The sequence below is a fragment of the Protopterus annectens genome, chromosome 5.part0, assembly GCF_019279795.1.
Source record: "Protopterus annectens isolate FY-2018-M chromosome 5.part0, PAN1.0, whole genome shotgun sequence".
In the NCBI taxonomy this organism is placed as follows: Eukaryota; Metazoa; Chordata; order Ceratodontiformes; family Protopteridae; genus Protopterus; species Protopterus annectens.
The window spans coordinates 767,190,844-767,217,757 of record NC_056735.1 but is presented as its reverse complement, the minus strand read 5'-3'; the positions used below and the strand labels follow the sequence as shown (position 1 = coordinate 767,217,757).

General features: G+C 41.4%; 1 protein-coding gene across 1 annotated transcript in view; it reads right to left on the bottom strand.

Moving 5' to 3' along the window:
• The window catches only part of ACAT1 (acetyl-CoA acetyltransferase 1), a 704,624-nt gene that overhangs the window by 676,722 nt on the left and 988 nt on the right, over window positions 1-26,914 (bottom strand). The window lies entirely within an intron of this gene.

Here is a 26,914-nt window from a genome sequence, read left to right as displayed (position 1 = left end):
TGTTACATGCATCCACTAACGTTTGGCAGGTTGATCTTTTATGTATAGTTTCTTTTCATCTCCCTTTGAACCTATGTCAACATTTTACAAGACTTTGTTTTAATAAAAACCCCTCAAACAAGCATACCCTCAGAATACACCCATAACATATTAACTGAAACACACCAAACTATGCACATCTTCAAATAATAAAGATCAACTCTCCTAATCGACACCTGCATAACCAGGCAGAACCCATGTGTGCCTGTGTCTCAAGGGAAGCCTTCTAGCTTATCAGTGGGAGTGGTAAGCACTAGGTAGTCTATCTATCACAAGAGTGGTTTCTGGCCCAGAAATTGTAGTTTATTGGCCGTTTGGGCAGTTTTTCCATCTCTTTCAACTTTCTGGTTTAAAAGCCCACGTTTGCACTTGTTTCCCACCTTTCCTGTAACTAGTCTAGTCCAGATACAGATTTGCTGTATCCAGGACTGTTTGTAAGCTTCTGAGCCTCCCAAGGCTTTCTGTGTTGGAGGAAAGCATTCTAGCTTATCAGTGGGAGTGGTAAGCACTAGGTAGCCTATCTACCACAAGATCCAGGTACAGATTTAGTTTTAGCACTTGAATTTGCTTATTCATGCTCAACATTAAATAAGCTACAACTTACTACAGCACTCAAACTCTTTACCTAGAGGAAAACATTTTTTGTACTTGCTTTCCTCACTTGCTTAGAGAAAAAACAGCTCTTATACTCACTTTCCTCACTTGTCTACAGGAAAGTAGTTTTTCATTCAGGCATGCCTAAGGGTCATCCCAGTGTTCTCTCTTGTCTATCTGATGAATCTGGGTATCTTGAGGCAATGTAGCGATTGCCTCATGTACAAAGACCATCCTCACCTCCTACCACCCAACACCACAACCTGAGAGAGATGCACTTATCTAGCCAAACTGGAGGTAAAGCTCTCTCCAACCAAGAATGAATGTGACAGCCAAGAGAAGGTAAACACTTGCACCACACCACATTCATCACATGGTCCCACTAAACCTACACCACCTAAATCCACACAAACAAAAACATTCGCAGAGGCTCTCGATAATAATCTATTCAAGCAACAGACACCTCCAAAGCAGAAACGTAGGCAACATCCACCCCCCAACACAACCCAAATGACACACAGCCGACAGACTCAGTGTGCCAATAAACCACAGCCCATAAGGCAAACCAACGTACCCAACACACTAGTCACAGGTGTCTCTATAGTCAGGCACACTGATGACTGATAACTCATGCACTCAGGTCACTCCACAAGTACAAATATGACTCTGTCATTGTCCATGTTGGTGTAAATGAACTGAGACGTACCTCCATGGACTACATGAAAGGAGACATGGAAGAGCTCTCCGATCTTGTAGCCTAGGCAGACATGACCCTAGCCCTGAGTAGCATCCTGACATCGCCCAGAATGATGCTGCAGTACAAAGGACAAAATGATTGACTTCAAGAATTGGCTAAGGTTCTGGTGTCATTCTAAGGGGATCCAGTATCTGTCTGCCTGAGAAGACATAGTCGACAGACCATGATGCTTTGCCAGAGATGGCCTGCACCTATCGCCCCTGGGATTCCAGATACTGGCTAAGGCTCTTGCCACCCCTATAGTGCCTTTCTAGGCAAGGTTCAAATGACAAATTCACCACTGTAACAAGAACAGGCAAGCAAAAATGGAGGGTAATGCTACTAAGTCTAAATCTCAAAATGCACTCACTCGAAGCACTCCTTAAAATGGAGAACGTCGATATCTGGCAGTGACTGAGACCTGGTTCAAGGCTTTGGAAAGCACCCCTGCATTACCAGGCTATAATTCATACCACACTTTTTGGCCATCTAACCTGGACCAGAACACCAAAGGCAGAGGTGTGTCCATATTCATTAAGGATATCCACACCTCCAGGCTAGTTGCGCAGTATAATGCATCCGAGGTTCTAAGTGCAACTAACTCTGGGCAAAACTGCAATCCAAACTGTAGCTTGCTACAGATCCCCCCACCATGCCCCAGGATTCCCACTCCTCTTTTCTTGACATACTGGAAAATATTAGGGTTCAACCAAACACCCTAATAATGGGCAATTTCAATTACTCCACTGTTAACTGGGAAAACTACTCATGTACCAACTCCTTTGCTCAATGCTTTCTGGAATTCATGAATTCCAATGCGCTGGATCAACTTATCCACACCCCACCAGGGGCAACAATATCCTAGACCTAGTCATTACCAACATGCGTGACCAGTGTTCCACACCTGAAGTCAACTCCTCGTTGGTCAGATCCGACCATAAGCTAATCACCATAGATATCCGCATCCCACCCCACCCACCATTAAGGAAACCACGGTAAAAAAATTCTCCAAAGCCAACTTCATGCTTCTTAAGACAGAATTGGCGAACTTCATGACACCCATGCAGATGGACAATACAGTTACAACTGCTGAATTCTACACAAATGCACTCTATAAGCACTTACATGAGTGCATGGATCGTGCTATCCCAAACAGAACCAAGACGCTATCCTCCAAAAAAAGGAAGCCAATCTGGTGGTCCCCTGCCATAAACAAACTCTACAACAGAAGGAAGAAACTGTTGCAAAAGAGAGTAAAATCCCATGAGTAGAGGAGCTCCCTGGTCAGCCTCAGGAAGAAGCTGAGATCCCTTATAAGATTCTCCAAAGCTAACTACGAAAACAAAATCACCACCTATTGTAAGGGCAACCACAAAGCATTCTATAGCTTTGTCAAGAATCTCAATGGCAACACCCAGATCTGCTCTGAGTTGCAGCACAAAATTACAGAACCAACTGATAATGCCAACATCCTGGCAGATAAGTTCAGTGCTAACTTTACCCCACCTCTCACCCCCTAAATGGCCCATATATATACAGGAAGAATGCAGAGTCCCTGTAATCACATATATGCATGTAAAAGCTGCACTCTATAAAACCAAACACACAGCATCCATGGGACCGGACGACATCCCAGGCTGTGTTTTACATGAACTTCAGAACGAACTGGCTCCCCACCTAAGCACCATGTTCAATCACAGTCTCACGTCAGGCTTTGTGCCCACTGAATGGTGCACAGCAACAGTTATCCCACTCCACAAAGGAGAAGCCACCACTGATCCTGGGAACTATCACCCTATTAGCCTGACTAGCCTGGTCTGCAAAGCCATGGAACGTATCATCATTGAACTCAAAGACATTAGTAACCTCCAAACTCTGGACCCCACCCAGTTCGGGTTTGTGAAAGGCAGATCATGCCTTCCGAACCTGATCGACGTCTTTGAGGCAGTCACCGAAGCCGTAGATGAGGGTAAGGTGGTTCATACAGCCTATCTTGACCTCACCAAGGCTTTCAACACCATCCCCCATTCTGGAATTATAGCCAAACACACTAAACCAGGTATAAATCCCTATGTCACAAGATGGGTTGCCAACTGTCTCACTGACAGAACCCACACTGTAAAAGTTGCAAACTCAAAATCTGACTTCAAACCAGTGATAAGTGGAGTACCACAGGGTTCAGTCCTGGGACCTCTCCTGTTTAGTATCTACTTCTCTGAAGTACAGGCCAACACAGAAGGCCTCTGGCTAATGATGTTCACAGATGACTGCAAACTAGGAGCCATAGCAGAGTCCCCAAATGATGTGGACATCCTACAGAAGGGCCTCACAGAGACAGATGTCTGGTGTCAGAGGCATGGCCTCAAGCTCAATGCCAAAAAGTGCACTGTCATCCCCTTTAGTAAAAACTATGTACCCATGAACTACCACATAAATGGCAGTCTATTTAATGCCAAATATGTGATGAGACCTTGGGACCCAGGTGGACAGTAGTCTCTCCTTTGACAATCACATTGCCACAGTAGTCAGGAAATCCTTCTATGTGACACACCTCATCAGAAAAGGGTTCTCATTCAGGAAAAAAAAGAGGTCATTGTTACCCTTTACTTGTCACTCATTAGACCCACTTATAGAGTACAACACCCCTTTTGGAATGTACCTCACAAGACATCTGTAGCAGCTGGAAAGGCCACAGAAGTACCTCACAAAGAGGATTACTGGCGTCAAACAGATGCCCTACACGGACAGTCTCAAAAACTCCAGCTTTACTCTGTAGCATATTGCCTACTCTGAGGAGATCTCTGGCTAACATATAAAGGTATGTTAAACCCATAGCTGTTGGACATGCTACACCTGAAGAAATCCCAATCCCTCCAACTCACACACTCTAGGGACCTAAACCTTGTCGCCACAATAAACAGAACATGCTGGAGGGATAGATTTCTGTCCCAGAGACTTCCTATACTCTGGAAAAGCTACCCATCTATGTCAAGCAAAGTTCCTCATTAGCACTCTTCAAGAAAAACTTGGAGTGGATGGGAAATAGGAAATACACCCCGGGAATCACTTCTGTGGCTCTGCTCGACAGGGGCACAGGAAATTAACTTTCTTGGGTGGTGTAAGCCAGGGAACCTTGCTGGCTAGGCTTACTTAGGCCCTTGGGCTGATAGCCTAGTACCTACCTATGAACCTATAATAACGATGTTTAAAAAGAAAAACAGCTCTAAAATGTATGCGCTTTCATCTCTACAGTTTGCTCCACAGACCTTGCAAGTTCACCACACTAGATACAGCTCGCCAAGCAAAGTCTGAGGTATCTGCTGTGACAAACTGGGAAGAAGGGAGACCAGGACTGAAAGACTGGTTCAATCACCACAGTAACTCCCTTCCTACAAATTAACTCCCCTTTTACAAATTCTAGCACTGCAATGATAAAAGGTGATGCTGTGACCAGACTGAGCTGAGGTATCGCTGAATTTTTCTGATATGAAATCTGGCCAAGGGAGTCATGATAATCTCATAAGTCATAAAACCCAGAATTCTGAGAAATTCCGGAGGCAGATTTCAGAGATTGTCACTTGACCTTTTCCAGCCAAAGTACTCTGCACGGTTCTACTTTGCCCAGAGGAAGAAAAGCCCTTCCAAAGAAGTATCCAGAAGACATCCCTGAAAAATTAATCTGTGGGATGGGAGGGAAATGATTTCTTCAAGTTCAGCTGAAACCCCGGACTGAGAAGTTTACAGACACATCTCAAAGTCTTGAAAATGTGTATAACTTGAAGTCTGCAATAAGCATTACTGGAGCCAGACACTCTGTAAATACCCCTGGTGCAGTAGGTAGACCAAAAGATAATTGTTAAAAAGTCTTAAAAATGCTTATCATCACTCTTTTGAAAATATAGCTAGGGGGCAAGGTGGAAATAAAAGAAAAGGAGATATGGTTAAGAAGTAACAAGAACTATTTAGAAGGTCTGACAAATGTTCAAGTATTGCAAAATGAGGGGAATCTCACAGAACAAGAAGAGGAGCAACTGCAGAATGCTAAACGGAAAATAAGAGATTACCTTAATAATATGCATGGGTTTAGAAAGACTGCTGTTAAGCAACTGTTTTTTGATAACTCTAGAGCACAAAAAACATTTAGCACAACTCAGGCAACAGAGAGTAGAAAGGGCTGTCACCAAGCTTAGGGAACCTATAACAAGGAAGATAACAAGAGATCCTGTATAAGTATTTCTATGAACGTCTGTCTAAAGCACAGAAATACAGATTTCAAGAAAAGGTACAACTGGAAATGTTTATGGAAAAATTAAATATGCCAAGGTTACAGGTGGAGGAGGCACAATTACTAACAGTTAAAATATAAGAAGATGAGAGAAAAATTGTGATGTATAACCAATCTACAGGAAAGTCCCCAAGAATAGCTGACATTCCTGTGGAAGTTTGGAAGCTAGGAGGGAAAAACTGATAAAGATCTGCAAAGTTTTGTTTAACAGTATTTTAAGAGGAGAATACGTACCAACATTCTGGAAGAAAGCAGTGGTAGCTGTAATAACTAAAGCGGGTAAAGATCCAGGAGATCCAGCTTCATACAAGCCCATTTCAATACTAGAATCATGATTATAGTGTTTATATCTATAACGGCTAAAAGAATGACAAAAGTGATGCCAAAATTGACAGATATGGATCAGTATGGTTTTGTGGAAGGGAGGCAAACATTTGACAACATTAACAGAACAGTGATGATCAGAGGGAAGCAGAATGTAAGAAAATACCACTGTTGTTGGGTTTTGATGCAGAAAAAGCTTTTGACAGAGTGAGTTGGGACTTTATGATCCCAGCAATGGAAACCTCTGCATTTTCTGAAAAAAAATTATAAGGTTATTTAAGAGGATGTATGAGGGATCGAAGGTAAAAAATTAAAGTGGGTGGGGTCCTCTGATGATCGCTGCTTGAGCAGAGGAACCAGGCAGGGGTGCCCTCTCTTCCCTTTGCCAATGGTTCTAAATAAAATGTGAATAACAAAGAAAATAAGGGACTCAGAAATTCATGGATATAATTGGTATGGTAGTCCGGAAAACCTGGCTCTACTTGCAGATCACACTTTTATACAAAGAACCAAAACCACATCATGTGTCCGTGCAACCAAGACAATACTAAGAACATCCAAACAAAGGCTCACAGTGTGAACCAGAACCAAAAATAAAACACGTTGATGTAGTATGAAGATATTTAATAAAATCCACCGAAAACTGTAAAAAATCTTACTTAGTATTAAAGGTTAAGCGTTTTCATTCTCAGTATAGGACTTCATCAGCACCATTGAAAACATAAAAAGTGCTAGTACCAAATGGAAATCATGTGCAAAGGTCAAAGTTGACAAAATAAGAAACATTTTTTTGTGTTCCTGGTTTCAAAAATACATGGTTAAAACATGTATTAGTATAAAATGCTTGCTAAAGAACTATAAAACCTAGCTTATACTCAAAATAATATTTTCAACTGTTCTGATGAAGTCCTATACTGAGGACAAAAGCGCTTAACCATTAGTACTAAGTTGCTTTGAAAGATTTTTAGTGTATTATTTTACACCTGGAAAAAAAACAGAAAGGAACAGTACAAAGCTGTTGAACATACTAAAAATTTCAAACCTTTTCGGGATACAAAATTACTTAAGCTAAAACAAAAGCAATAAGCCTCTCTTACTTTTAACGGGGTAGGCTGGCTTCCCCTAATCAGCATGATCAGGTCTTTTGCCATTTTAAGCATCTGTGATTGTGGCAAGGAAGCAGGCACTTGAGTTTGGATCGTCGGTATTTTAGGCATAGCTCGTACTCTTGGCCTTAGAAACTCAGTAGTTTTAGAAAGAACTGAAGACACGAAAGAAGTCGGTTTGTGTCTAATATCGGTAGTGCGAAGAACTTCCTCAGAACCCGGTGCCTGCACAGTGGCTCCGGACCCATCCAAGGTAGAGACATCCGAAGGTTCAGTAATGAAAGAAGAGTCTTGCTGCATACCGGACTCCGAATGGGTCCCAGTAGCAGCCTGCAAATTCAGTGAAGTGGGCATCAGGGGCTGCGAAAGTGCCTGAGTACCGGTGAATTGGTGACTAGCTTAATGGAAGCATAGTCGGCAGTTTTGGATCTGTGTAGTCAGTCTCTGAATTTATCCTTACTTTTTTTTTGGAAGATCGGTAGTCAGATGGCTTATCGAAGCCATTTCAGAATACGGAGATCAACAACAAAAGTGTTTAGCTACAATAAGGGCCCGACAATGGATAGTTCAGGCGGTGAACAATGCACAAAACCGACAGCGAGATACATCATGTGGTCTGGGCCTAAACAGGTGACACAGTAAGAATGGAAATCTCGGTGTGGTACTTGCTTTCCACAGGCGAGACAATTGTTAACTTTTTCTGACATCGGTTAGAGCATGAAAAATGGATCCCCAACGGGGTACTTAGCTTTAGAAGACTTCAAGATGATTCAATTTCGGAAACGAAAATTCAAGTAGCGGCCGACCAGCACTCGTGCAAACTGCTTCTGCTTTGGGCTCCTCGGCAAGAAAGATTGATGTAATAGCATCGGCTGCCTGTTTTTATACCACTGACGACCTGACGTCAGTCCTGAAGCAACAGTAACCGATGCAGAAATACTTAGCCTCTTGTATTCCGGCCGACTGAGGGCTACCCCTGGCAGGATAACTCAAGTGTGATGACTGCAACAGTGAAACATGAAGAACATCAGAAGTTGCCATTAAGAAAGGAATAATTAGTAGCGCATATAAAATTTTACATAACTGTAAGAATCAGAGGAGGTTAGGAAGGATTGGGAAGAGATGCTGGTGAAGCAATTCACAAAGAAACAATGGGGGTAAATTGTACATCTCCCAAATATGTAACAACATCTAACAGATTTAGGATCTTTGCCTGGAAGTGTTTACATAGGTATTTTTATACCCCAAGTAGACTCCGAAAGACTTTTTCCTCAGGTAGACAGCAAATGTTGGAGGTGTGATAGGGAAGAAGGAGGTAACTGGGAACATACTCAAAGATACCAGGTGAGCAAATTGGAGTAACTAGGGAAATTACTTTTTGTATTATGACACCGAATCGGATCTGCCTAGACGTAGTAAGGCCTTGCAGATTATAATTATGATGGCTGCCAAAAAAACAATTACTAGAAAATGGAAATCAAAGTCTAACCCAACGTTCGTAGAAGAAGCAAAGACAGCAACAGACAAAAAACAACTAGAACTGGAATCTTTAAAAAAGGGTAGGAGCAAATTACATAGAAAAAATGGGAAATGTAGGATCTATACATGCAGACGAGGAGGAACGAGGTTTAAAAGAAGGCAGGATTTGAATGAGCTGTGTAATGGTTGACTGACAATGACTGGCTACACTAAATGTGATGCATAATGTTTGCAGCTACAGTTATGTTGGCATGGTTTGTAATGTTTAATGTTTGCAACTGAGATTGTGTTGCTATGGTTTATTTTCATTTATATAAATGTAAGATTGCCATGTCATACATAACTTAATAAAGATGTTTCTTGTTTAAAAAAATACTTACCATCACATTCTTGTTGGCTAGGAATCACATTACCATGAAACTGAGGTGGTGGGGTATGACGGGTAAGATTTGGAAGGGTAACATTTTGAACCTTGAGACATTGTTATAGAGATTGACAAAGGAAAGGTCTAGACCTGGTCTCCAATTTCCTTCTTTGCAACCAGAAAGATCCTTGAATAAAAGACCTTTGCCCATCTCTTCTAAAGGTACTAATTCTATGACCCCAGAGACATATAAATCAAAACCTGAGGGAACTGGGATATTTGGTTTACAGTACGAAAAGTAAGCACTTCAAAAGGAGGGAGAGACTCTCACCGCAATCTGTACTCCTGTTGGATGACTCTCAGAACGCATATGTCCAAGATAATCTGATGCCAATAAGGAAAATGGCAGCCTAGACAGAGGGATAGATTGCCAGCATTGGGGGGGGGGGGCTTAAACAGTCAAGCAGTCATTCTGACATTTTTGGACTGTTCTTGGTTCTGGGAAGCTTTTCTTTTCTTTTTTGTCTCCTTGGCACTAATTTTTAGAATGCTCTTTGTAAGCACCTTGCTCATTAAAATGTTTTTGAAACAGTGTCCTGAAATGGAAAGTTTTTATTGAACCTGGAAAAGGAGGGTCTGAAAATCTGGGTTACTCCTTGCATCATTTTCCTTCTTTCATCAAATCTTTTAAAGACCTCAGCAGCAGAAGAGCCAAACTAAAACATCCTTGTCTAGTGGAGAATGTAAAATCATGGTTTTAATGTTTTCTGGTAAGTTTTGAGAATGTAACCAAGTAAACCTCATAACGGACCCAGTCGCAGCAACTTTCAAGACAGTTTCTGTAGAATCACAGAATCAATTTAATGAGTGTTTGGCTACAAGAGAAGTAGATACATTTAAGGAATTCATTGAAGTTTTAATGTTTGAAGTGGGAAAGGTTAACAGTCAATTTTCTCATGTTCTCAAAGGAAGCCAGTGAAAATGATAAAAATGTAAGCTTGGAAGATCAAAATTCTGAAAGTTAGCAGACGAATACATTTTCTTTCCGAATCTTATCAAAAGCTTTACAATCCTGGTCAGAGTGAATGGGCTAGCACATACAAATTTGTTTAGCAGCAGAAGTTTTAGATAAGGAAATAATGGCCGGGTCTGCTTTAGGATTGGAAATCAGGTATTTGAGTCTGAGGTATCAAACATTTTAGAAGCAGCAAGTTAACTGTCAGTCATGCTACATACAGTTAAGAAACCATCTTCAGCTGCTACAATAGGAAGGACAGCTCCGCAGGCTGTGGAAAATGCAACTGCAACAAATCATAATACTTTTGCTATGAAACAGGGATTTCCTTCTGTTCCCACTAAAATACTGCTTTCATTTTTGCTACAGTCTCAGAAAATGCTAGCTCTTCTGGAGGCAAATTTGAAGTAACACATTCTTCATAAAGTACAGTTGTGTACACTTACCATAAATGCAGATGTTAGAGTGCAATTCACTGTTGCAGTCATCACATTTGGGTTATCTGCTTGCAGTAGCCCTCAGTCAGCCTGATTAACAAAGTCTTGGGTCCTGCATCGGTTGCTGTATCATCTTCCATGACGTCAGGTATAAAGCATGCAGCCATCGCCATTTTATCAGTTTCTTGCCCCAGATGTCAGGTGCCCCCATAATGGGAAGCAATCATATACAAGATTACACCTCCAACAAAAAGCAAATACACCACAAAGCTTTAAGCATAGTAAACAAGAAAAGAGGTATAGACAATAGAAGTCAGGGGGCTGGAGGGAGGGTAACCAGGACTGCAACAGTGAATACACTCGAACATCTACATATATAGAAAGTGTACACAACTGTACTATGTTCTTCGTGTTTCACTGTTACAGTCTTCACATTTGGGTAGATTCCCAAAGCTAAGGATGGGAGGAGGCAATTAGACAAAATAAGGACCAGCTACAAGGCCCTGGCAGGACTGCAGTGGCAAAGCCAGCTCTGGATTTAGAAAAAATTGTTAAGTGGTAATGCTTGGTGAAGTTATGTACAGAACTCAAGGTAGTAGCTTCTAGGAGGTCTCTGGTAGGGACATCTCTGAGAAAGGCTGTACAGGTAGATGCAGCCCTGGTTGAATATGGTCTTATCCCCTGTGGGGTAGGTTTTCCATGGTGCTTATAGCAGAAATGAATGCAATGGCCAATCCACTTAGAAATGGCTTGCTTTGAAATAGCTTTCCCCTCTGCCCCTGCAGCAAATGCAACCAGCAGCTGCTCAGATTTCCTGAGAGGTTTAGTCCTGTCCAAGCAAAATTTAAGTTGTCTGTGCACATCCAAGGGGTGCAGTATTCGTTCCCCTTTGTTCTGTGGATTAGGAAAGAATGTTGGCAAATGAATGAACTGATTAAGGGCCACACTGGATACCACCTTGGGCATGAAGGAGGGATTGATCTTGAGGGACACCCTGTCCGTATGAAAGATGATGAAAGGCTCCACAGCCATGAGAGCCTGTAATTCAGACACCCTTCTTGCTGAAGTGATGGCTAGAAGGAAAGCTGTTTTCCACGAAAGGAGTTTCACCTCTGCACTTGCCGCTGGGTAGAGTGAGTTTTTCCAATACAAAGTTAAGATCCCAGGCTAGAGTAGGGGCTAAGTTTTTGGCCCCTCTCAGGAACTGCTTGAACAGTGGGTGAGGGAAGAGTGGAGGCTCTGTGCTATAATGAGCTGAAATGGCTGAGGCGTGAATTTTGATGGAGGAAAAAAAATGGCCCTTTAGAAGCATCTCAGTTACGTATTGAAGAATCTAAGGTAAATTGGGCACTGCTGTGCCCATCCCATGAGTTTGGCTCCAGGAACAGAATATTTTCCATTTTTCAGCAAAGGGTTTTCTAGTAATATGCCTCCTTGCCCCCAGAATGACATCCATCACTTGCTTACTGAGGGATGGGAATGGTGAGATCAGGTAATTAGCCAGGCGGCCAAGTTCAGGGTTTGAAGCTGTGGGTGCAGAATCTGGCCCTACTGCTGGGACAGCAGGGCAGGGGTCTGAGGCAGGTGCAATGGTGCCAGCGGTGACACTGCACAACAGGGGGTAATAGTGTTGGTGTGGCCAGTCTGGTAAAATCAGTATTTATCCTTGGTTTGTCCTGTTTGATCTTTAGTAGTACCTTGGAGAGGAGAGGCAGAAGGGGAAAGGCATAAACTGATAGTTTTTCCAGGTGAAGGAGAGGGCATCCACTTTCCAAGCTTGTTTGTGGGGAGTCCTTGTGCAGAATTTGCCCAATTGACAGTTCTGCAAGGAGGCAAACGGGTCCATCTCTGGGCTCTCCCATTTGTTTCTCAACGTGTTGAATATTTTTGGTTCCAGTTTCCACTCGTGTGGGTCCATGAGATATCTGCTTTGGTCGTCTGCCAGTGTATTTAGCTTTATTGGCAGGAATTGAGCCTGTAGGTGCACTTGGTAGCTCAAGGCTGTGTTCCACAGAGCTATAGCTAGCCTGCAGAGAGGGTATGAGTGGGTTCCCCCCTGCTTGTTTATGTACCACATAACAATGGTGTTGTCTGCCTTTACCAATAATTGTCCTGGAAGAATGTGGTCCTTGAAGGCTGTCAGGGAATTCTATACAGCTAACATTTCGTTTTGATTGATATGCAAGTGCATTTGACTTGGGTTCAATTTGCCCTGAATGCATTGCCCTGCCAAGTGAACCCCCCCATGGATAGTCTGATGCGTCTGTTAGGGTTTGGGCAGCAGGGGGTAGAGTGAATGGCAGTCCCTTGTTGTGGTGGTAGGCCTCTGCCCACCAAAGGAACTCTATCTGTAGACAAGGTATGATAGGAATCATTGATTCTAGATCCTGAGAATGTTGACACCATAGGCTTTTTAGATACCATTGTAGTTTCCTTATATGCAGTTTTGCATATGGAATTAGAAGAATGCAGGAGGCCATGAACCCCAAGGCTTGCAGTATTTGTCTTGCAGATAGCTGGGTCTTTGTGGCCATTAAATCAGAAACAACAAAAAATAGTCTGAAAAGACTAAAAAATGAAAGAAAAAAACAACAAGGATTCCACACAGATAGATTTAATATTAAAATCAGTCTTAGCGCCTCGGCCACAACAGCCTTCAATGAGTACAAAAATTTAATGAAAATACACTCCCTTTTATACATAAAACAATCAATAAATCAGACTCATTACTCCATCTAATTAGTTCATAGTCCTGAAATGAACAGCACTAAATAATTATTCAATTTAAATACATCAAAAACATAAAATACAAGCACTAAAAAATATATATATATTAAAGTAAACACCTCCAATTAACTTCTTTATTAAGACCCACAGGTGATAGTGTATTGAACTTCAATATAAAAACAGTTTCCTTATAAAGTAAAATATTCTTCAATAATTTATCATCCCCTTTCTTAACAAAAACTTGTTCCAAAATAGTAACCTGTAATAAATTAGCAGTGCAACTATGTGTCTCCCTAAAGTGCAATGCTACCGGACTTTCTAACACTCCCCTTTTGATATCACGAACATGTTCCTGCAACCTAACTCTAAATTTTCTTTTTGTTTCTCCAATATAGAAAAGGTTGCAGGGACACCTAAGACAGTAAATTACACCCGATGTAGGACATGAAAAACAATTCCATGGTCTAAATATTATACCATTTATTCTAGAAAAATATAATTTAATATAACAACATATACTACAAGAATGACATAGTATAGTCCCATAATTGGACAATGAAAGGCCTAATTTGATAGTCGGATGACATAATATGCCTCAACTAACTTGTCCCCTAAATTCTGTCCTCTTTTATAAGCAACCTGAGGAACATCAGGAACAAGTTTACTTAACAATTCATCTTTGTGGCCATTAGTTTGAAGTAAGCTGTGAAATGAACTTGTTTCTCTGGCGTGAGGGAAGCCATCTGGGAAGTTGTGTTCAAGCTTGCTCCCGGGAATACAATTTGTTGGCAGGATACCAGTTGTGATTTCTTTTCGTTTATGGTGTACCCCAGGGAAGTTAGCACTTTTTGTACAAACGCCAGATGATTCAGTAGTATGTCCTGGCTTTCTGCCTGAATTAGACAATCGTCCAGGTATGGGTATATTTGAATATTTCTTTGCCTGCAAAATGCAATGACTGGAGCTAGGCACTTTGTGAATACCCTGGGTGCAGTAGATAAGCCAAAGGGCAGTGCAGAAGCATGAAGCCTGCTTTGAAGCGTAGGTATCTTCTGCAAGATTCCCTATTGGGATGTGCAGGTAGGCTTCCTTTAAATCCAGTGTTGCCAACCAGGCATCCTTGCCTAGGATAGGAAGCAACTGGTGAAGAGTTCGCATCTTGAATTTTGGGATCACCAAAAAAGTATTTAGGATTGAGAGATCCAGGATAGGACGCCAGGAGTTGTCTTTTCTGGGCTCCAGAAAACGTTGTGAGTAGAAACCTTGTCCCCTTTCCTCTTCTGGGACAGTTTGAATAGTCCTTATACTTAGAGAGAACTTGCTTTTGAGCCTCTCCCCACTGATTTAGGGGTGTATCTGGCCAACCGTTTGGGGTTGGTAAAGTGTGGAAGTGGAATCTGTATCCCTGGGAAACTATATATAAAACCCATTTGTCCTGGGTAATGAGTTCCCAGTTTTTTTGCCTGCATTGCAATCTTTCCCCCTAAAGGAACAGTCAGTTGATAAGGGCTTGGAAGTTTTAAAGTTAAATCATTGAGACAGTTTACCATAAGGGGGGGGGGGTCTTACTACTCCCTGCTTTGGAAGTGGGCGCCCCCCCACTGCTTAGTCCTGTGCATACCTTGGGACTGAAGCCTGAGTGTGTTCTGCTGGGTCTGGGTTTGGACTGAAGGCCTGGAAGAGACAGGAAAGGACCAATTCTTAGCGGGACAATGCCTACTAAATCTTGGAGGCTGCACTTGCAGGAAATCTTTAACAGTTTGCAAAGATTTAGCTTTTTCCTCCATCTTTTTAAGTACTTCTTCTGCTTTGTTGCCAAACAGGCAGTCCTGGTTTAAGGGAGCATCCAACAGTTTGGCTTTAACATGATCTGGCAAAGATTGCTCCTTAAGCCAAGCATGCCTTCTAAGTACAGACCCAGTAACAGCAGCCCTGCAAGATTCCTCTAGTGAATCAAAACCACATTGCAAAGTATGTTTTCCAACTTGTTCAGCAGAATGCATCAAATCCTGTACATCCTTATTTTCAGCACAGTCAGGAATCAACTTTATTTTCTGTATAAGCAATCCAATAATGTGCTGCTGATACTTTAACATACAAAACTGGCAATTTAAGGCCCTAATGGCCAACCCTTCTTACCCCATCTATCCAGCGCCCTGGAATCTCTATCAGAGGGGTAGGATTTTTGGCAGTTGTAGTCTTTATGCCCTCGGATCCCTGTGAAATTGCTCAGGATCCGCAGTAGGATTTTTAAAAAAGGAACTTGCGAGAGTCAGGAACCCTGTAATATCTATCTGGTTTTCTGGGAGCAGGAGGTAAGGAGTCAGGGGCCAAGCTGGACTCCGTAAAGGCATCATCAGCAATGTCCAGTACAGGGGGGATAGCTAAAGGCCTGTGTAGGGGCAGGAGTAAGAAATCCCCAAGCCTCTTTTTAGAATCAGAGTAATCCTGGCTTTCCCAGTGGAAATGCTCCCTGAGAGTATGCAAGGTTTCACCAAAAGAGAAATCCTCTGGAGGGGAAGCAGAGTGAATAGAGTCCTCTGCATCAGAATCCTCATAGGCAGATAAGGGTAAATCCTGGTCCATCAGAAGAAACAGAAATTTCAGAATCCTGATCAGAAGAATCCTAGCCAAATTCAGTCCTAGGTCTCTTAGAAGGGGAAGGTGGACTTCCCCTGATTAAAGTAATAAGGTCTTCAGCCAATCTTATTTATTTTTTAGGCATAGAGGCCTGACCATGCGGTCTGGGTGTCAGTTTTCTAGGCATGGATAGAGTTTTAGGCCTTGAAGAAGAAGATGGCATCTGTTTAATATGCAAATCAGTAGGCCTGAATACACCCTCAGAAGCCGGTGCCTGCACAGCAGCTCCAGACTCATCCAAGGTAGCGACATCCGCAGGTTCCACAGTTGAAGCATCTCGCGGCATACTGGACTCCAAACTGTCTCAGTAGAGTCCTGTGAATCTGAAGTAGCGGGTATCAGGGGCTGCAAAAGTGCCTCACCGAGTACCGGCGAACTGGCAACTAGCTTAGGAGAAGCATTGTCGGCAGCTTTGGACCTAGGCGGCCTGTCTATCTTTGCGTTTTTTCGGAATGTCAGTAGTCAGGTGGCTTACCAAAGCCATATCTGGATAATTTAACAGAGTACTGAAATATTTAGAAGCGTAAATATACCGACGACGAATAGTTCGTTGTTTAAATAAAGCACAAAACTGACAGCGAGGTACATCGTGGTCAGAGCCTAGGCAAGGAATACAGTACAAATGAAAATCTTTATGAGGTATTTGCATTCCACAAGAAATACAATTATTGACTTTTACTGACATCGGTTAAAAGCAAGAAAAATTTCCCCAACGGGGTTACTTAGCTTTAGTTGAAAACTTCGGTTCTGAAACTCGAAAACGAAAATGTCACGAGTCGGCCGACTGGCACTTGCGAACTGCTTCTGATTCGGGCACTGCACGGCAAGAAAGACTGATGAAAGGGCGTCAGCTGCATGCTTTATACCCCCTGACTACCTGACGTCATGGAAGATGAGACAGCAACCGACGCAGGATCCAAGACTTTGTTAATCAGGCTGAGGGCTACTGCAAGCAGATAACCCAAATGTACATCCAAAATCTTCAACCTTTGGAGAAATCAAAGAAGAAAAAACACTTCAAACATTCCCTGCTCTTCTGACTGGAATTCACTGTCAGAATGGGAGGAAAATTTGTTTCTTTTTATATCTGTACTCAGTGAAAAACAGGAGCCAAAACATTAAAAGCAGAAAATAATCTCTTCACAAATCCCAGCAAGTTTTCCCTGTCCATAGTTAAGGAAACAGAAGAAACATTTTTTTTTTCTGGCAGACTCCATAGAAAACGGCTGACTTATGGCAGGGGCATTATCCTGGGAATCAGGTACTCTAGCTTGGCTATGTGGTAAGCCTTCACCCACTCTCTCTCTCCAGAGATCAACAAGAGTGGTTCTACATTGTCTGGTGAGGGCGACTCTATAGCCAAAATGGTCCCACTCCCAGTCTACAGTGACTTCCTGAGGAACTACACCAGAATGACCAAAAGACCTAAATGAGTGGTTCAAGGAGGCAAGTCCAGCCACAGCATAATCAAACACTGGTGGATGAGACAGTGAGGGAGTCAGTCTGACACCCAAATACTCCTAAGAATTTTTTTTTTGTGGATGGGAGATGTAAAAAACAAGGAAACTGGTAAATACTTCATGGTTTAGTCAAGAAGGAATCCTGAAAGATGGGTTGATGAACGTGACTAGGCAAGGAATTTCACTCCTTGAGTTCATAAACTCAAATGCTATGTAACAACTAGTCACCATTCCCACAAGAGGAGAAAATATACTAGACCTGATCATCACAAACATGGGGACAAAATGCTCCACACCGGAAGTATATCCCTCATTGGTGAGATCAGACCATAAATTAATCTCACTGGAGATCCACATTCCCCCACCCCAGCAAAAAAGACCACAGTGAAGAACTTCTCAAAAGCAAACTTCACACTTCTTAAGACTGGAGTGGTATCCTTCAAGGCCTCCGAGCCAGTGGAAACCACAACCCATGCTGCTGAAACCCTTACAAATGCCTTCTACGAGCACCTCCAGGAATGTATGGATCAAGCAATCCCTAATAAAATCAAGACCCTTTCTACCAAAGGCAGGCGCCCAGTCTGGTGGACTCCAGCCATAAACAAACTCTACAACAAGAGGAGAAAGCTACTACATGACAGAGCAAAATGCCTAAATGGGAAGGCATCTCTGATCAATACTAGCAAAAAACTACGATCACTCATAAAATCATCCAAGGTCAACTTTGAGAGAAAAATCGCTAATGACACAAAAGACAATCATAAAGCCTTCTTTAGCTATGTTAGAAACCTGGGTGGAAACTCCCAGATATGCTCAGAATTAGTCCAAAATGATAAAAAAATCACTGAACCCACAGACATTGCCAACATACTGGCAGACAGGTTCAGTGCAAATTTCTCCCCTCCCTCCCCCCCAAAAGGAGAAATATCTATCCCACCAGAGTCTAGCCTCCCAAACATCTCAGATGCCCAGGTGAGAGATGCTCTCTCTAAAGCAAAAAACACAGCATCAATGGGACCGGACGGTATCCCCGAACTCAATGAGGAACTAAACCCACACATAAGGCTGCTGTTTAATCATAGCCTTACTACAGGATACGTACCCAAAGAATGGCGTACGGCAACTGTGGTCCCACTCCACAAAGGCGGTGCTTCTACGGACCCTGGAAATTACCGCCCCAAAAGCTTGACGAGCCTTGTCTGCAAAGCTATGGAGAGGATCATAATGGAACTCATAAATAAAGACATTGGGGACCTACAGACACTGGATCCTACCCAATTTGGCTTTGTCAAGGGCAGATCCTGCCTCTTGAACTTGGTCGACTTTTTCGAAACAGTCACTAAGGCCATTGATGAGGGTAAGGCAGTTCACACAGCCTACCTTGACCTAGCAAAAGCGTTCGACACAATACCCCACTCGGGCATCATAGAAAAGCTCACCAGCTTAGATGTAAACCCATATGTCACAAGATGGGTTGCAAACTGGCTCAAGGACAGAACACACAGGGTTAGAGTTGCTGGTGCCATGTCAGACTCTAAGCCAGTCACGAAGCGGTGTCCCACAGGGCTCAGTCCTGGGCCCCTCTTGTTCGGCATTTATTTTTCTGAAGTGCAGGCAAACATAGGGGATTGTGGCTGACAAAATTTGCAGATGACTGCAAACTGGGCACCATAATTGACACTCCATCAGACACAGACATCCTCCAGAAAGGTCTCATAGAAATGGATAACTGGTGCCAGAGCCATGGCCTTAAGCTAAATGCCAAAAATGTATAGTCATACCCTTTGGGAAAAACAAGGTAACCCCTAATTACCACATAGGTGGTAATCCATTAAACACGGAAGAAGTTATCAGGGACCTGGGTACCCAAGTTGACAGTAACCTCTCTTGACACTCACATTGCCAAAGTGGTTAGGAAGACCTTCTACATTGCCCACCTGATCATGAAGGGATTCACATCCAGATCAGGAGAGGTCATTGTACCCCTGTACTCTTCACTTATCAGACCAATGATTGAGTACAACGCCCCATTCGGAATGTACCTTACCCGACACCTGCAGCAGTTGGAAAGACCCCAAAAGTTCCTCAACAAAAGGATAAAGGGGCTCAAACATATGTCATACGATGCCAGACCGAAGAAACTCCAGCTCTATTTAGTCGCATACCGTCTGCTCAGAGGTGATCTGTGCCTGACATACAAGGCCATGTCCAACCCGGAATTAATGGACATGCTCCACCTCAAAAAATCCAAATCCACCATAGCCACGAGAGCAAGAGACTTAAACCTCAACACGGATATAAATAGGACATGCTGGAGGGACAGATTCATCACCCAGAGACTCCCTACACTATGGAACAAAATCCCAGTCCATGTGAGGCAGAGCCCCTCACTGACTGTGTTCAAGAGAAATCTTGACGAGTGGATGGGAGATCGTAGGTTTACCCCGGGAATCATCTCTGTATCACTGCTGGACAGAGGCACAGCAAACTAATGGGTATAGTATTCTCATCCTAAGGGGTGGTGAAAGCCACACACACTCTGGCTAGGCTTTTAAATGCCCTAGGGCAGATAGCCTAGTATGAACCTATGACAGAGATGGTAAACCTTCAGACACACAAAAAAAAAATCAAATGACAATCACCCAGAAGCACAACGTCCTGCCGTTAAACCCACTAATTCTAAATAAATATGTAGAAAGTAACTCTTAAGACATATATTTCTACACTTTTTCACACAGCAATCACAAGTAAAAATCTCCTGACAAGGCTTGACAATCCATAAAAATACATTTTCTAGCATAACCTAAATTCCTCAGAAAAATGAACTTGTAGAAGGTTTTCCCCAACACTGTACTTCTCTGTCCAGCCTTGAGTGACTGCTAGCTGGTTATCAGTTCCATGAAGTCTAAGACTGATTGCACTTGGGCAGCAAGAAAGCTCTGAAGCTTTTGGTCATCCTCACTGCTGCTTTTATGTGGCTCTCCTTAAGTCAGACCTAGGTTAGGGTACATGGATGGTGCTCTTATGCTTTGAAAGCAGGCCAGTGGTCACATGTTTTGACAAGATATAACCAAAATAGCTTAGGCTATTGCAACAGTGACCTAATGATGACAATCACCATAACTCAGAGCAAGTATACAGAAACCATATTACAATATAGAAAATACAGTTGTGTATGTAGTTAAGTGGAACTTGCAAAAAAAAGTAGATGTTTTAATTGATAACTAACATCTTAATTTCTAGTAGCATGTACTTTGCCTCCTTTAGTACCTGCTGCACATTCTCAGAAAAAAAGGTGCATAAAAAGGATTTTAATACTTCTAGTCCAGGCAGTCAAATGAAGTATATAGAAGTCTGTCCTTGCACGAAAGACCCTGCACTTACAATCCTTGTGATACAGGCCTCCAAAGTCTGAAGCATCAACTGTGACATTAACAAGAAGGTGAAAGGTGAAAGGGAGAAGGGGAGACACAGATCAAGAGATATTTAGTCTGACAAATACTGTAACTCACCAAGAAAGAAAAAACAAATCATCCAACGAACAGCTGTAGAAAGCAAACGTTCAACTTCTAGTTTAAATGGTGTAAATCATGTGGTCGCTTCTGTTGGAATAACAGTTCATCCACTTAGCAAAATCAGCACACCTTTTATTGAAAAGTAACTGAAGCGAACCCAACTGTTAAAAACAAAATTCCTATTAAGCGCTTTTCGTCTTCACAGTGTGAAGACTTCTTCAGACTAATTGCTTTCTCCTACAATTCTTCTAAATATAACTCCCTGTAACATCACTTGATTTACTTAATTAATCATAGTGCAATTGCACTCTGTAGTCACTCGCTGGTCTCTTTCTAATGCCTATTTGTTGCTCTCCATTCCTATTCAAATACACTGTGCACCATGTTCACATACCATACACAAGTGTAAAAACAAAAAGTGAACACAAAAACACAGCTTCGTTCCGTAGGAGCAGACTCAACTATTGGTAAAAATAGAATTCCTGTTAAATATATATACAGTTCATACATACCTCCACATTTCATATTGTAACAACTCTAACTACATATTAGTTACACTGTTTTAGGTCCAATACAAGTCCAATGTTAATGTCGGTGCCTTCAATCTATTCAGTGATATTTTTGTTATTTAAGTAACTAAAATAGAATACATAAAATCGTTAAGTCGTATGTTTGCTATCGTAAACATCTGCACTGTTCCCGCTTATTGAATACATTGGTTCCTATCTACATAAGCGGGACCTGTATTAACTATATTAACTGTGTATACTAATACATTGTGCGTGCGAAAGTCAATCTAAGTGTTGAACTTTCTGTTGGTATCATGGACACAAATTTCGCACCTAATAGAAACAGGGCCTATTATTAGGACAGGTTTAGTCCAAAATTCCTATAATGGTAAAATGTAATTTAATATAATTTAATACACTGTGCACATGACCACTCCTGTAACTGAATACTACTACAGTAAATTTTACTGTCATTTATTAAGTACCATCTAAGCTTCAATTACATCTGTTTAGATTTTTTATTCTTAATATACACAAAAGAGTAAATTTCATTTATGCCTGGATATACACGAGCATTCATGTTCTTTCGAACGCACAATGTATTAGTATACACAGGTAATATAGTTAAGACAGGTCCCGCTTATGTAGATAGGAACCAATGTATTCAATAAGCGGGAACAGTACAGATGTTTACGATAGCAAACATACGACTTAACAATTTTACGTATTCTATTTTAGTTACTTAAATAACAAAAATATCAATGAATAGATTGAAGGTACCAACATTAACATCGGACTTGTACTGGACCTAAAACTGTGCAACTAATACGTAGAGTTGTTACAATATGAAATGTGGAGGTATGTATGAACTGTATATATATATATATATATATATATATATATATATATATATATTTATTTAACAGGAATTCTATTATTTTTACCAATAGTTGAGTCCGCTCCTACTGTGTTGTGTTGTGTGAAGCTGTGTTTTTGTGCTCACTTTTTGTTTTTACACTTGTGTATGGTATGTGAACATGGTGCACAGTGTATTTGAATAGGAACGGAGAGCAACAAATAGGCATTAGAAAGAGACCAGCGAGTGACTACAGAGTGCAATTGCACTATGATTAAGTAAATCAAGTGATGTCACAGGAAGTTATATTTAGAAGAATTGTAGGAGAAAGCAATTAGTCTGAAGAAGTCTTCACACTGTGAAGACGAAAAGCGCTTAACAGGAATTTTGTGTTTTATTTGCTTTGTTTTATTTGTTTTTAAAAGTTGGGTTCGCTTCACAGTTACTTTTCAATAAAAGGTATGCTGATTTTACTAAGTGGATGAACTATTATTCCAACAGAAGCGACCACATGATTTACACCATTTAAACTAGAAGTTGGACGTTTGCTTTCTACAGCTGTTGTTTGTTGGACGAAATACTGTAACTCCCTTCTTACAAATCCCAACACTGAAATCTAAAAGGATAAAGGGTGCCAATGACGAAGCCAGAACAATCAGAAGTACCTTTGAAATTTTCACTTTCAAAAGGTCTGGCCCAGGGGATCATGAAAAGCAGAGAAACCATGAAACTCAGAACTTTGAGATATTCCTAGGCAGACGGTATCCTGTTGAAAAGATCAGAAAGCTTTCTTGGGACAGATCTATTCTTTCCTAGCAGTGCACTCAGATACGTCCAGAAAAACTACTGTGGGAAGGAAAGAAAGATTTCAGAAAGTTCACATGAAACTCCAGATTTAAAAGGAGCTCTTTGGTGCACTTCAAAGAGTCCTAACATTTGGCAGAGAAAATGGAAATATATGAATGCCTTGCAGTCTGCAGTAAGCAGTTACTGAAACCAGATGCTCTGGCTTACCCTTTGGGCAATCCTTTGCACCAGAGACATTTACAAACACAAAATGTTAAACAGAAATACGTAACTTGGAATGAGAGGACAACCATCTTTTAAATCTTATGTTACCATAAAACTGAGGATGGTAACACAGGTAACAAGGGAAAGTCTAGGACTGTTGTCAAAGTTCCTTCTTTCTTTGGCATCAGAAGATTCTTGAATAAAAGTGTTGGCCACTAAGTTTGGGGCACAAATACTATGACCCACAAAGACAACTCCAGAAGTGAAGTAAAGCAGAAAGTTTGGTTTACAGGAGGAGGACGATCCCCCCAAAAAGAAAGGCTCCCATTGTCATCTGGATTTTTGTATTAATATTATCAGAGCTCATCTGCTAAAAAAAATTAAAATGTCACTGGGGAGGGGTGGGGCTAGACAGAAGGACAGATACATTAAAGAGCTTGCCGGTGGGGAGGTGGTGGTGGTGGGGGACTACAAAGGGCAAACAGTTGCATACTTTTTCGACCATCCCTGCCAGTAGGAGAGACGCCTCCCTTTCTTCTTGGAACCTTCATACCATTATTTTTAAACACACATGCACACGATTTGGTCGCAGCCTGCATTTATTTCATGCCAGTTTTTGGTAAATTTCATTGGTGGTTGTACTTGCTGAATTACATTACAGTCAAACTGCAACAGTTTGACTGCAATATAACTTCAGCCATTATCCTCATTCTTTGCTGTTGTGCAAGTGTAAATGTGGAATTAGTATTAATTTCAGGAGATGTGGGGACACAGCCCTTAAATCAGGGGTGGGGGGTATGGTGGACAAAGTCCTCATGTAAAAGCAATGTTTTTGTTTTAAGTTATCACAAATGGAAGCCATTTGTTTACATTTGTGATCACTTTAGTTGCGTTTTTTTTTTTTTTTGTTAAATGTTTGTGTTCACTGATGAAAGTTTTAGATGTACTTTCTGTCAATGAAAGTTCAGCAGTGATACAAAGACATACAATCATATACATATCAAAACAGATTCCCTTCAGAATATCGAAATTCATATGATCGAAGTTTCAGTATTTCGAAATTCTGAACGGTGATCTGCATACAGCACAGAACATGAGATTTCCCTTTCCCTCGCTGTAGTGCAATCTCAGAGATGGCATATTTAAGTTGTGGCAGTGGGGGGGGGCTTGCCCCCTGCATAAACTTTAAATTGTTTTTTTTTTTGGGGGGGTTGGAATTTCGATATTCCAAAACATCGATCATATGGTCTCGATCATATGACATTCAATGTTTCGGAATTTCAAGATTCTGAAGTGAATCCATCAACACACACACACACACACGCACGCACACGCACGCACACACGCACACACACAATTTTGACATCTAAAGTTGAAGGATAAGTGAAAAAAAAACTTAAATCAGTATCCTTCTAGGGTAGATGTTTAGGACCAAAACAATAGAGGGGCCAAACAGAACAATTTTAACATCTTAAGGCAAAGTTTGAGAACATAGCCAAGTAATATTTTTCAAAACTGAAACACAGGCAGCAGCTCTGGATACACCCTTAGCAGAATCATAAGATCACTTTAAAAAGTGTTTGGTTATATGAGAAACGGCCATAATAAAGTAAGTCATGTCTTTCAGCTTTTTCCAGTTAGGGGTCGCCACAGCGGAACTCTGGTCTGCTAATTATTGCACTGCAAAAAAAAAAAAATAAAAAATCCACTGCCAAAGTTGCCAGCCGGACGCCCAAGCTTCAAGGAAGGCACATCCATTCACGCATGCACCTACCTGCATGTCTTTTACGTCATTCGACCATGGGGAGGACATGCAGACTCCACACATGAAATGGCCATAATAAAGTGTTCTACAAAATGTAAACTTCTAAGAAGGAATGCCAACTGTCATCTTTTTCACATTCTCAAAATAAGCTAGTAAAGATTTTTTACTTCTTTAAATAGGTCAGCCTGACAATCCCATCTTCTAAAGGGCAAAACATTATAAGAAAAAAAATTAAATCTTAAATCTAGCAAACATTTTTCCATTCTGAAAGGGGAAAAGGAGCACTTACCAAACTAATCCACAGTATACTGCTTTGATAAAGAAACAACTGCAGGATTTGATGTGGAATAAGGAAAAAAGGCTATTTAGTCATCTGGGGTACTATGTAAAAGCTACCAAACCTTTTAAGAATATGGTTGACTATCAAGCATACAACAAGCTGTTAAGAAATCATCCTCTACAGCAGATAAAGCACAAGGGACATCTGGAAGCTGAGGAAAACCCATTGGTAACAAGTGTTAGAACTTCTGCTGGGAGATGGAGATTTCAGTCTGTTCCCACTGAAACAAATCTTTCATTTTGCTGCAGTTTTACTACTGAGAAAAATCTAAAAAACTTTCTCAGAAACAGAATCTTCATCTTAAATAGAATTACTAAAAAAAATTCCCCTCCCAGTCCCTGTTGTTCTGACTGAAAAGTGACAGATAAGGGGGAAATATTTTTCCTTTTCTATGAAGAGTCAGTGGAGAAACAAAAATAAAATATATTTAGGGCTAAAAGCAATCTCTTTAGTTCTTCTTCTTCTTTCGGCTTTTCCCGGCTGGGGGTCGCCACAGCGGAACTCCGGACCGCTAATGATTGGCAGTAGATTTTTTACGGGCAGGTGCCAGCTTGACGTCCAACCTTCAACAAAGGCATGCCCATTCTACGCATGTCTTTCGAATGCCACTCGACCGCAGGGAGAACATGCAGACTCCACACAGAAGGCACTCCAGCCGAGAATCAAATGGGAGAACCTCTTGCTGTGAGGCAACAACACTATCGCTGCACCACCGCGGCTTAATCCCTGTAATTCTTCTCTGTTCAACAGAACAGGAGGAGAAGTCATGTACCTCATTGTTTTTTTTTCCTGGGAAACTCCTTGGAAAAAGGACAACCCATAGCATGGGCACCATCTCTGGAAACAAGCACCTAACTTGGCTAAATGGTAAAGTTTTATCCTCCAAGAATGACAAGAGTGAACTACCCTTGCCCAGTAAGGTCTAATGTACATCCACAGAGGATTTGACTAGTGCTTGGCCCTTAGCTGCTTTAGATGCTACAATAAGGAATCCAGTCTGTCCATAACAGAGTCACCAATCGGTGGCTGAGGCAGTGACAGAGCTGGACAGACCCAAGACTCCAAATAAATATACTTCTCCTTTGGGATCTGACACAATTACTCATTATTATGTATGCTGATAAGTTTTCACAGCTGCCAAAAACCTACATCACAAATTGCCACATTACTGCAAGAAAAGACTTCCTCTTTATTTGGAATTGCCTATCTGACAAACTAATCAATACAACTAAATTTACAAATATTCTGTTCGGTACTTCAAACCAGCCTTCCGATCCCCTCCTCCTCCGCTTTGAACAGTAGATCTATTTGGTACTCTTCTTTTCATAATAACAGAGATATCTAGGGCTTCTCCCATATAGCACACTGGAACATATCAATTTCACTTCCTCAGAAGTCTTACACCTGAATGCCGCATACATTGTCTCAAAGCTATTTACTATTGATGCTCTATGACAATAAATGCTGCCATTCCTTGACCTAAATATTGTCTTCTAGTTATAGCAAACTTGTCAAGTTGCAAATACTGCAGTTCTACAAACTACTTAAAATAAATGTATACTGTTTGTTCACTTACCTCCATATTCTGACCACCACTGCTTTTCTATCAGCAAGGCCAAATGGCTCCACATCTCTGCAAGATCTAACTTCCTACTTAATAAGATGACCTTTAAGCCTCTTAATGATAAATACTGCCCACCTATGGCACAACC